Source organism: Helianthus annuus, chromosome 14, assembly GCF_002127325.2.
Source record: "Helianthus annuus cultivar XRQ/B chromosome 14, HanXRQr2.0-SUNRISE, whole genome shotgun sequence".
In the NCBI taxonomy this organism is placed as follows: Eukaryota; Viridiplantae; Streptophyta; class Magnoliopsida; order Asterales; family Asteraceae; genus Helianthus; species Helianthus annuus.
This window is the reverse complement of record NC_035446.2, coordinates 26315800-26329430: the sequence shown is the minus strand read 5'-3', so window position 1 is coordinate 26329430 and position 13631 is coordinate 26315800.

Below are 13631 nucleotides of genomic sequence, written 5' to 3'. Positions count from 1 at the left end.
CAAGTTCTTGAAAAACTGTGTTCTGACAATTGCATTATTGCTTTTGCTAACATCAAAGAGGTGAATGAAAACCTTCGTGATAAAATCTTATCTGATGAAGTCAAATTTGAAAGATCTCTAAAAGAACTTAAAAACAAATTGGCTGAAAAAGAGAAAGAGATTAGCAGCATGAAAGAAGAGCAAAGCATAACCAAAACCCAACTCCAAACCTTGGTAGAAAAATACCAAGGTTGCAAAAAGGAGTTAGAGTCCACCCAGATCACATGTGAGAGATGGGTGGAATCATGCAAAGGGTATGAGGTTATGCTTGAGAAACAGATAAAAAGCAATGTGAAATTTGGGGTTGGCTATAGAAAACATGATGATGAAAACATTGCTTTTGGAAAATCTGTCTCAACCACTGATGGGACTGCTGAGTTCATTCACACAAACAAGAATGGCCAAGAAGTGAAGATCACTGACAAACTTGGTAACAAAATCACACTTGACAGACCAATGGGTCCCTCTGTTTTTGAGGAGATTGAAAATCATCAATTTAAACCAAAATGGTCTGATGAGTGTGATATTCTTGAGAATTTCAAGCCAATGGACTTTACATCAACTGATGGTGTTAAAGCTCCAAAAGCTAAAGTCATTCCTCTCAAGGACATCCCAGCAGTGGTTAAAACCTCTGCTGCAAAGGAGTCTGAAAAGAGAAAGAAGAAAGAAAAAATTGATAACTTGTTTGTGAATTTTGTGAGAAAAGGAATCATCTAACAAAAGACTGCTTCCACTTAAAAGCTTATGATTTAAACAAAACAAGTGTCATTACTTCAGCTGAAAGTTGTAGTGTTTGTGGTAAAACAAACCATAAAACTCAAGCATGTGTGTATCTCAAAAACTTTGATGTGAAGAAGAATGAGTACATTGCTAAAACATCCTTGAGTTCATCAGCATCATCACCATCTGTCAAATTCACCAAGAAACAACCACTATTTGTGCCAGTTCAAACAGCTGTCACAAAACAGCTGAACCAAACATCTGTCAAAAGAGATGTTCAGGTTACTGATGCACCTCCTGCCAATTAGTTCAGAAAAGGCAAGGAAAAACAGTCTTACCAAAGGATTCCACACGTTTATGAGGTCTACAAAAAGCCCTCTAAACCCAGAGTGAACAGGCATCCTTTTGGTTATCAGCAGGTGATTGGTCAAGACCCCCAACAGTGGTTAGCTAGAAACAGTACTAAAACTGTCCAAACCCCTGACTTAACCACTGTCCATCATACTGCATCCAAACCAGACACTGTTGAGACTCCATCCAAAGCCTTTTTGGCTTTGGAGTCCTTAATGAACTAATCCTTTTACTTCATGTGCAGGGAGCTTCTGCATGCTTTGATAGTCTTTGGATGTAAAGCCCTCCTCAAAGACTTTAAAATCCATGGAGGGGGTGATATATCCTTTGGGAATAATAGTAAAGGGAAAGTTCTGGGGTCTAGTACAGTGCAATCTGGAAATGTAAAATTTGAAAATGTCAATCTAATAGACAATCTGAAATTCAACCTTCTGAGTGTATCTCAAATGAGTGACAAAGGGTTTGGGTCATTCTTCACAAAAGATTGTTGTAGGATTGTTGGACCAGACATGGTCAAAAAGATTGAAGCAATAATCAAAACTGGTCAAACTAAACTTGTTGCTCAAAGAAGTGGCAATGTTTATGTTGTTGACATGTCAAAAGAGTGTCCCAGAGCTGATGCCTGTCTGTTCTCAGCTGCCTCTAACAAAGAGACAGAACTTTGGCACAGAAGGCTGGGGCACACAAATCTTAAGACAATCTCAGAAATTTCAAAAAATGGTTTGGTGAGAGGCCTACCACAAAAATTGTTTTCTTGTTCTGAACATTGCATTTCCTGTTTAAAAGGAAAACAACATAAAAGTTCTTATAAGTCCATTGAAGAGTCCAAAACAACCCAGTGTTTGCAAATGCTGCACATGGATTTGTTTGGCCCAGTTCAAGTTATGAGCCTCAAAAAGAAAAGATATTGTTTGGTTATTGTGGATGACTTTTCTAGGTTTACATGGACCTTCTTTTTACACTCAAAAGATGAGACTGCAGGCATTTTGCAAGACTTTGTGACACAGGTTGAAAAGCAATTTGACCTTCCAGTGAAAAGCTTCAGGAGTGACAATGGCACAGAATTTAAAAATAAGGAGTTGGATGCCTTCTGTGTGAAGAAAGGGATTGTAAGGCAGTACAGCATCCCTAGAACACCAGAGCAAAATGGGGTTGTGGAAAGAAAGAACAGAACTTTGATTGAGGCTGCCAGAACTATGCTTGCAGATTCAGGTTTGCCATTAACTTTCTGGGCAGAGGCAGTAAACACTGCTTGCTATGTCCAGAACAGAGTTTTAATAAACCTCAGGCACAAAAAGACTGCCTATGAAATTCTGTATAAAATCAAACCACTGATCTCATACTTCAAGGTGTTTAGCTGCCCATGCTTTATTTTGAACTTAAAAGATTCCATTTCAAAATTTGCAGCCAAAATTGATTGTGGTTATCATCTGGGATACTCAGCCACTGCCAAGGCCTACAAAGTGTTCAATACACGGACCAAGGCAGTGGAAGAGACTTTGAATGTAAAGTTTAATGAACTTTCCTCAATGAAAATCCCAGCAAATCCTGCTGATCTGTTTGATCTTGAAAAGTTTACTTTTGAAAATACTGCTGTCAAGACTAACAGTGCAGGTCCAATAGAGGATACAACACCAGACTATGGGTATGAAATCATCATCCCTCAAAGGTCTGCCACAAAGGGAAAAGCATCAGTTGTTCAAAACATCTGTCAAAGCTCAACCACTGCTACATCAACAGTTGTTGACCAAAGTAGCCCATTCACCACTGCTTCCACATCCTCAAACACTGCTGACAAAAGTCCTCAAACAGTGGATAAAAGTCAGCAGTTGTCCACTTCACTACCTCCTATTCCACCACCTTTTGAAGCCACTGCTGGGTCATCAAAGTCACCAGCAGTGGTTAGCTCAGATGATACACATTTGCAGCCTTCACCAACAAATGCCATCATACATACCAAGGAGATTTAATCTTCTTGAGATCTCATCCACCTGATCAAATCATTGGCAACATCAATGAAGGGGTGCTCACAAGAAGCCAAACCCAAAACATTTGTCTTTTTGCTGGTTTTCTATCACTCCATCAGCCAGTCAAGTACCAAGAGGCACTAAAAGACAACAACTAGGTAGAAGCCATGCAAGAGGAGCTCCAACAGTTTAAAAGACAACAAGTATGGGAGCTTGTACCACTGCCAGAAGAGGTTAGTCCCATTGGCACAAAGTGGGTCTTCAAAAACAAAACAGATGAAAGGGGCATTGTTGTCAAGAACAAAGCCAGGCTTGTGGTTCAAGGTTACAGACAGGAAGAGGGGATTGATTATGATGAAACATTCGCCCCTGTTGCAAGATTGGAAGCTATTAGACTGTTCCTGGCCTTTGCTGTCAACCACAACATGAAGGTGTTTCTGATGGATATCAAAAGTGCTTTCCTCTATGGTACATTGCATGAAGAGGTGTATGTATGTCAACCTCCAGGTTTTGAGGATCCATTTTATCCTGATCATGTCTACAGGCTAAACAAAGCCTTGTATGGCTTGAAACAAGCACCAAGGGCTTGGTATGAAACTCTTTCCAACTTTCTACTCTCAAATGGTTTCAAAAGAGGTACCATTGATAAAACACTGTTTCTTAAATGGAGAGGGAAAGATTTAATGATTGTCCAAATTTATGTGGATGACATTATTTTTGGAAGCACATGTACCAAAATGTGTGAAGAGTTTAGAGAACTCATGACAGCTGAGTTTGAAATGAGTGCAATGTGTGAGCTGCAATGCTTTTTTGGTCTCCAAGTACAGCAATTGCAAAATGGAACTTTCATTCATCAAAGCAAATATGCTAAAGAACTTTTAACCAAATTTGATATGAATGATTGTAAACCATGCAACACACCCATGGCAACAAATAAGCTGGTCATGTCTGATGAAAAGGATGAGCTGATTGACCAAACACTTTATAGAAGCATGATTGGGTCTTTATTGTACCTAACTGCATCAAGACCAGACATCATGTTTGCAACATGTGTCTGTGCAAGAAGTCAATCAGCTCCCAGAAAATCAAATCTCATTGCTGTAAAAAGGATTCTCAGATACATAAAAGGTGCTCCCACACTTGGTATCTGGTATCCAGCTAATGGGAATATCAAGCTTTTAGGTTTTTCAGACAGTGACTTTGCTGGATGTCACACCACAAGGAAGTCCACTTTAGGAGGGTGCCAGTTTCTAGGTGATTGCTTAGTTTCTTGGCAAAGCAAAAAGCAAGCAGCAGTTTCAACATCCACTGCTGAGGCTGAATACATTGCTGCTGCAAGCTGTATAGCCCAACTCCTGTGGCTTCAAAATCAGTTACTGGATTTTGGTATCACTGCCTTAAAGACACCACTCATGTTGGACAGCCAGGCAGCAGAAAATATCATCAAAAATCCAGTTTCCCACTCTACCACAAAGCACATCGACATCAGACATCACTTTGTGAGGGATTGCTATGAAAAAGGTTTGATTTCTCTGCATCATGTCCCAACTAAAGACCAGCTGACAGATGTGCTCACAAAAGCACTTGATACAACCACTTTTGAAAGTCTGGTCTCTAGGATTGGGATGCTAAACATGGAATAACAGGCAACATCTTGTTTTTCTATGAATAAAAGCAACAAAATGTTTTCAGAAAATCAAAAATCCATCCTTAAAAATAGCTAAAAATGAAAATTTCATTAAAATCCTTAAAAGTCTGCCATAACCACTGATTGTTCAAAAGTCTGCTCTACTTCAAAAAGCTTGCCCACTGCTGAAAGGCAACCTCTGTTTTCTCATTTCTTGATAACCTCTGTTGTTCAAAAGCAGTGTCTTATCCACTGATATGCTATCCACTGATAGTGAAAATCATCCACTGCTCCCTTACCACTGCCTTCATCAGTTGCTTTCATCAAAGTACTGTCCTTCATTTTTCACCAGGGGTTGTCACGTGGGCAGTACATAGCAGTCAGACCTTTTGTAACGGCTGCCACGTCAGCAATCACTTTTATTCCCCATAAAATCCCCCACTCACCATCAAAACAGGGTTTTACTGTCGAATTGAATTCTTAAAAATTCTCTTATCAAAGCAGTTTTTCTTCTCATTTCTCACAAATTTCTTCGATCATTCGTTTCAAAAATGACAAAATCGAAGCCATCTGCAAAACCCTCATCCAAATCATCATCGAAAACAGCCTCTCAAAAGGCAACTTCCACTGAAATTCCATACAAATTATCTCACAATCTCCTGGGTCTTCTAACAAAACCAGGAACCACCGATGTTTTCGATTCCATCATCAACATCATGGCAAAATCAAAGTACAAAACTTTGTTCACCGCCGATGCACCAATCTATTTGGCGACCCAAAGGGAGTTTTGGAAGAATGCAACCCTTGAAAAACAAGGAGACATTGCAACCACCATACACTCTTCTATAAAGGGTAAAAAGGTCCAAATCACGCCACAATCCATTTCCGAAGTCTTCCAACTCGATGATCAGGCAGGTAAAACTTCCTTCACTAAAAACAGGTTGCACATTAACTTCATTGAACGAGGGTATGAAGCCAAAATGATGAAGAAACTTACCTTAGAAAAAGGTTATTTTCCTCCTACAACCAGATTCCTATTTCATACCCTCCTACTATGTGTTTCAAACAAAACCACTTCCTTTATTGAGATCCCTGTAAAGATTCAAAATCTGGGATATGCAATTCTTCAAGAAGAAAATTTTAACTATTCTCGGGAAATCTTTAAAGATTTGGTTAATAATGTTGAAACCAAATCATTCTTACTGTTTCCAAGGTTTTTAAGTTACTATTTTGCAAAGAAATTCAGTAAGGATGATTTAGCTTTAATAAACCAAGGTGAAATAACTATAATAAACTGCCTAACATCTGAAACTTTTTCACGAACGTTAGCACCTTGCAAAACACAAGCAGGGGTGCCTGAGCAGAATTTAGCAGCTACCACTGCTCCTCAGGTATCTGCTGCTAAGCCTACTGCTCTAGGTGATCAAAGCAGCAGACCAACTGTTTTGAAACCCACACCTACCAATCCCAAAAAGCAAAACAAAAAGAAAAATCCAAAACCCCCCAAACCAATCAAAACTATAGGATCGGATTCGACCTGAATGAGTCGTTCGGAAGAGCTCTCGTACGTTTCAGAGGCGGAAACTAAGAAACGCACTAGTAAACAGCTTGATCTACACTTTAAACCTCTTGTTCATTCATTTAACAGTGATTACAGCGAGAGGAAATACCGGCAGCACTTCGGTATCACTATGTCTGACCGTTACAAATGAACTAGACAACAAGCCTATTTATAGTACATCCTATCCGTTTGAAATCCTCAAACGGTTACATGTTCAAACGAAGGAACTATTCAAACGAATGCATGATTCAAACGGTCTTGTTCAAACGGTGGCTTCATACAGTTGACTGTTCAAACGGTGAGCTTCAATTTGTTCTTCAAACGGTTGGATATACAAAAACATCTCATTGGGCATTGAAATAGATTGCTCTCATTGGACCATAAAATGGCATTACCTAATTGGACCAAGCATTCTTTTGTCTTTATCCATATTGACTTTCTCATGAACAATGAATTCAAACGGCCAATATTAGAATTCTCATGATGATGTCACATGTGATGTCATCAAGGTGATGTCACATATGATGTCATGCTTGATCGGATCCGCACCGAGACCGAGACACGACCTAAGACGAAGACGACAGATGACTGCACCAACAGGCTCCCCCTCAGATGTTGACGAGTCTTAAAGGTCGAGTCTTCATAATCTTCAGTCTTAATTGATCTTCTTCAGAAACTATCTTCTGGAATCATGTGCCAGGATCTTTCTCTGGCTCAAACTCTCATCAGACTCCCCCTATCATCATGCTGGGATCGCTGTCTGGTATTTGTTATCACCATTGAAATCAACTCCTGGCTTTCTCAGTTTAAGCTCTCCTCTGGTTCTGATGTGTCTCCTGGCTATCAGTAGCAACAGGATCAGAAACCTGCACAACTCAAACACTCTATCACAAAACAAAAACACAATTGTGATTCAATATAATGAATCAACTAATCATATAAGAAAACTATGAATGATCAAATTGCAAATGAACATTACAACTTAAATTTCAAGTTAATGAACCCTTTTAGCAATTTCAAAATCTTCACATTTTCACTCACTCTCTCCCAAACCATTAGTTCAACATGTTTAGCACTTGAAATGTCGAAACTCAGCTCTTCACACTCAGTTGTCGAAAATGTTTTTGTAGTTTTCAAATTTCAAACAAAAAATACAATATTTTTGGATTTTTGAATTTAATGAAATACAGAAATGGAACACTATTTTTGTGAGATTGTGCAAGAGGATCATATCGGATTTTGAGACATATCACTAACACCGTTGATCTTATTAATCAGCAAGTGTTAAGAAATAAATTCACTTCTGATTGTCAGTATTGTTGTCCACTTAAACCTCTACACAAATTTTAAATTGATTCAAGATATGTATTTAATGTCTTAGCACTTAAACTTATTTGAGTGTCCCACCTCTTGAATATACTCCCGTATCCAGATCTCGATATTCTGATTTACAGGTAAGTGTACTACGAATGATATATGTATATAAATTAGGGGATGTGCGAGAACTGAGGGATCTCAGGTCGATACTTCCGTATGCGCAGAGAGATATCAGTTTCGACTTTGCGGTGTGTCCCCTTTAGGAGATCTTTTAGCTACAACAACTGATTATCAATTTTATTGTCTAATCAGCTGAGGGCTTTATGCTATGTTTCAAGCATGTGAAGAAAGTATTATCCAAGGACTAGGTCAGAACTTCCATTCAGCAGAAGTCCCGGAATAATACCCCAGATATCATAGAGTATAAAGACCTAGTATATTAGAATACAGAACCTTTCAAACGAGATTTCAGGGGTTACCTATATATCCAAGTAGTGTTCCCCACAAACTAAGCAAGTTTGAATTTAGGTTTATATCTCGAATACAATTTACTAACTGTGTGAAGTCTATTGACACATCATTAGTAAGACTTGTTTAAAAACATTTTTGACTTTACAAATCTCTAGCATGCTGTGATAGTCCACCGATGTACTATCATCTCCTCTTTTTGCAACCAAACTCATTTTCATTTTTCAATTTTTTAAATTTTTCAAAATTTTATTACTCCCCCTAAAATCAAAATATGTTTCAATTTTGATTTTCTGAGGAAAAATTGAAAACAAACTATACAAGAAATTTGACAACATTATGTGAATTACCTCAAATCACCATTCTCATGCAAAAACAATCAGAACTCCCCCTCACAACAAACTATTTTCCCATTTAGATTTCAAAACACTTAAGTTTGTTTCAATCAAAATGGTTTTTCCGGAAAAATTAGTTTGTGTAACAACCATTTGTAGGTTCGGGGTTATCTTCATCATCATGTTTTCATCAAACTCATAATAGATTTGACGCTATCAGTTTTAAAAAAATCAACATGATACTTGTAGAAAATCAAGTACAACTTAATGTCCCTGATTTACCACATGTAAAACGAAAAATCACCAAAGTGAAATTTCTCAAGAAATATGCCGATTCATGTTCCACGCTTACCAACCTGGGAACTCCGGCAAGTCAGGTTTTTCATTTAAATAGATTCACCCAAGCCTGACGGTCCTTGGGTGATTTCGAATTCTTGTTCAACAATGGTGGAAAATTTGCATCATCCATTGTTAAATCTGAATTCTCCTTTGTTACCTCAACCAATGGCTCCTCTGGCTTCGACGAACCGGAATCATTGCCTGCAGGTGGCTTGTCTGACTTTGACCTGTCAGATTCATCGCCGACCATTTTCTTCTTCTTCTTATCCTCTTTAGTCCTCAGATTTGTATCTGATGAATTCATCTTGCTTGACTTTGCAGCCGAAGAAATTGATTCATCAGAACTCTTATTCTTTCCCACGGATGAACCCGAGGACAATATCTTCTCGAGATATTCTCTTCCCTTCTTTCTCTTTTTTTCTCAGTCTGTCTTTTTGCCCCTGTGAAAGCTTTACTTTCTTTTCTTGAATCTTTTGTCCTTGAACTTTAGGTTTTAAAACCTTCTGTTCATGAGGCTTGACTTTGACTGGAATCTTTGCCAATTTCTGAGACTTAGCCCTCAATCTGTCATTCGATCTCCTTGGGCAATCTCTGGCAATGTGACCTTTGATGTTGCAGTTAAAGCACCTCCTGGTCTCATAACTCCAATACTGACAGTTAACAGCAATGTGTCCGTGATATCCGCAACTGTAACACACTCTGTTATCGTACCAGTTACCACCTTTTTCACACCAAATGCTCAGATCATAACATTGTTTAGCTTGGTGGTATTCCTTCCTCAAGTTTGCTGGTTTTGACGTTTGAGCACTGTGGTCCAACCTGCACCACTTGTTACCAACAATTTTTGAGTTTTCATTTTTTACTTTTTGTAATTTTTCATTACGATTGGATGATCGATCTGATGAACTTTTATTATGTTTTTGAAAAATTTTCTCATTTTTAATTTTTTGTTTATGTTCCACTTTCTTCTTCAAAGGTTTTTGCTTAGAGCATTCTCCCTTTTCAGTCGATTGTAGAACAGTTTTCTGAAATTTTTCTTTCAAATTTAAAAACAATTTTTGTTTTTCTAATTTTTCATTTTCATCATCAGGTTTTTCATCGCAATCTTCAACTTTGACATTGTCAAAGTTTGTGACATCGTCACTTATTGGAATTGAATTGATTGGTTTTGGACAAGGAAACTTTAAACTGTCTGATGTAGTCGTAAAACCTATCAATTTCTTCTCAAGTTCATCAATCTTGCTTCTTGAATTCTTAGCTTCATTTTCAAGCTGAGATATTTTTTCAAGATGAGACTTGATTGATTCTTCATTCTCATTCTTCAAATTTTCAAGAACAGACTTTTCATTTTCCAAAATTTTTATCTGTTCTTGGAATTTTGATTCATTTGCTTTCAAATTCTTATTTTCTAGCTTAATCCAGAAATCCTCATCCTCTGAAGATTTCTTTTTACTTTCAAAGTCTTTTTCTTTTTATTTCAAAAACTTGTTTTCAAATTTCAAACTGTTCAAACCATCCAACAGTTTGTCATTTTCAGATTTCAGTTTCTCACAATTTTCTTGAACCATAAGAATCTGTTTTTCATCAGTTTGCTTTTCATCTTTCAACTTCTTGACTTCTGATGTCAAACTTTCCGCATTCTTCAACAGTTTGTCATAGTCAGTCTTGAAGCTGTCACACTTAGAGCACACTGTTTCACTCTTCACAAATTCTTCAGCTTTTGAATCTCCTTCTTCCTTTGCCTTGAATGTACCTGCACAGAACATTTTAACGAAATCAAGAGGATTTCCATTATTATCAATATAACAACCTCTCTTAAAATTGTATTTCATCACATGTTTTGCCCTGATACATTTACCAATCCTTTTGATCATCTCCTCAATCACATCTAAACCCAGATCCAGCACATGATTTTCTAAAACCTTTATCATTTCTTTCTTTTTCCTTCTTGTCTCAGAATCATGAGTCTTTAGTTTGCTGATAAATTGGTTTAGAGGTAATTTTGAAAAGTTTGAATCCTTACGCAAATTTTTCAAACATTCACTCCATTCAACAGATAATGCATCTGCAAACTTTTCTATCTTTTCAGAATCTGACGGAAATATCTCATGATCTTTCAAAAAACTGAGTAAGACTCTATATCGATTTTCTAACTCTTCCAAAGTTTCATTCTGCAAACTCACAAAATATTTAAATCTTTTGACCCATCCATCCTTTTTCACATTTCTATAACTGTCATCCATAAAACCTCGATGCCAATCATTAAATCTCTCAAAATAATAGTTTTCTTGTTCATCAAATACCATCGCCATATTTCAAATTATTCCGACACGTCTTTGTTGAACAGAAAAGCGAAACTGTAGCTGTCACAAAAGCGAATTAGTCAAGTGTCGTAAAAGCGAACCAGAATTGACCACAAAAGCAGACCAGACTTGTAACAAAAACGGATCTCAACTGTCACTAAAAGCGAACCTCAACTAATGTGACACAAAAGCGAACCAGTAATGTCGTCAACCACTTAACAACCTGCCACAACCTTACTTATTTGACCGATTAATTTTAATGGGCGGTGAACAAGGGCCTATTGATTGAGCCAATTTCTTTTAATGGCGGTAACTATATTGCATTCTGATAGGGCCTCACATAACTGACATAAGATTGGATATCATGCACGCTTATTGGGCCTCACTAATGATTCGACACTCCTTTTAAAATTCAAAACAAACACACATTAAATTGTTTATCAATACTCAAGGATTGGACCAATTGTTTTACCAATAAAAACACATGCAACCTACTTATCAATCTCGTTAAATGAATCACACAACTCAATGATCACAAAATTCAATATAATTTTCAAGCGGTGATAACGTTTTCAAGCGATCAGTTTTAAACGACGTGTTGGTTTCAAACGGTGCACATATGTTTAAACGATAGTAGCCGTTTCAAACGATAGGATGTCGGTTTCAAACGATCGTTCAAATGGAAAGGTGATTAATTACAAACGGCCAGTTGCATATTCAAACGACAGATCAAACGGTCGAACAGTTTCAAACGATAGAACGTAATTTTCAAACGGAACAGACAATTTTCAAACGATGAAACCTGTTTCAAACGGTCAGTCACTGGATTCGTTCAAACGGTCAACAGTTTTTAGGCCATTTTGACCAGTTTTACGTTGAATTTTAAGCTGAAACTTCTAAGGCTTTGTTAATTGACAAATCCGAACACATTGTGAAATTTTGATCCGATTTTAACCGTAAAATTTATCGATTTTATGAAAGAAGGTGTAGAAAATGAGATTTTCAAGCTGAATATGGCAAGAACTCCTCGTCCTGAGCTCTGATACCAATTGTAGGATCGGATTCGACCTGAATGAGTCGTTCGGAAGAGCTCTCGTACGTTTCAGAGGCGGAAACTAAGAAACGCACTAGTAAACAGCTTGATCTACACTTTAAACCTCTTGTTCATTCATTTAACAGTGATTACAGCGAGAGGAAATACCAGCAGCACTTCGGTATCACTATGTCTGACCGTTACAAATGAACTAGACAACAAGCCTATTTATAGTACATCCTATCCGTTTGAAATCCTCAAACGGTTACATGTTCAAACGACGGAACTATTCAAACGGATGCATGATTCAAACGGTCTTGTTCAAACGGTGGCTTCATACGGTTGACTGTTCAAACGGTGAGCTTCAATTTGTTCTTTAAACGGTTGGATATACAAAAACATCTCATTGGGCCTTGAAATAGATTGCTCTCATTGGACCATAAAATGGCATTACCTAATTGGACCAAGCATTCTTTTGTCTTTATCCATATTGACTTTCTCATGAACAATGAATTCAAACGGCCAATATTAGAATTCTCATGATGATGTCACATGTGATGTCATCAAGGTGATGTCACATGTGATGTCATGCTTGATCGGATCCGCACCGAGACCGAGACACGACCTAAGACGAAGACGATAGATGACTGCACCAACAAAAACGGCAACTCTGGAGGATGAGATACCAGAGTTAATGCCTGTGACAACACAAATGTCACAAGAAACCACTGCTGCTTCTTCCTCATAGCAGTTGGTACAAATATCTCAACCCATAACCATAACTCCTCCTGCTTCTTCACAAAAAGAACAGGTTGTACACAAAGGGCCACCACATTATGATGCTCTGGATACACTCGTTTCCATCATCCACAGCTCAATGCCCGGGGCAAATCCTTTTTCTACACCCACCATCACATCCACAATTCCACCAAAAACACAACTACTGTTGGATGCAATCGATTTGAACCAGGCATTACCCAGTCCTTCTCAATCACCTGTTAATGAGAATATACCTCAATGATTGACTGAGCCTGATGTATCATTCTTTGCTAACCCACCAACACAACCTGAGGAGGTTAAACCCCTTGAGTTACAAGTAACTCTTGGTGGTAATCCAAGTGAAGCAGCCACTACAACTATTGAACCCACTGGTTTACAGTTGGACAGTGGTTACATCAATAAGTCTTCCTTGGAGGCAATTCCTTTTATAGCACCTCTGCCAACCACCAGTGGATTTATTTATCCTACTGGCAACATCAAAAGGTTAAGTGTTGAAGGAAGAAGACCCCAGTACCAAGAAAAAGGGGCATCAGTGGTTAATGTTTGGAGTAATTTCCCTACCTCAACCACTGATAAAACCACTGTTAGTGGGAAATCAGATGATCCCATTAAGTTGGGTGATGGTTTAAAGTACCAGAAATTGACGGCTCGTGTTGAAAAACTTGATAACTCTGTTGCAGAACTCAAAGATATGCTACAACAGTTGTTACAAGTACAAAAGGTACAATCCACTGCTGTTCCATCTCCAGCACCTGCTCCACAACAGGCATCTGCAACCAAAGAGCTCTGGA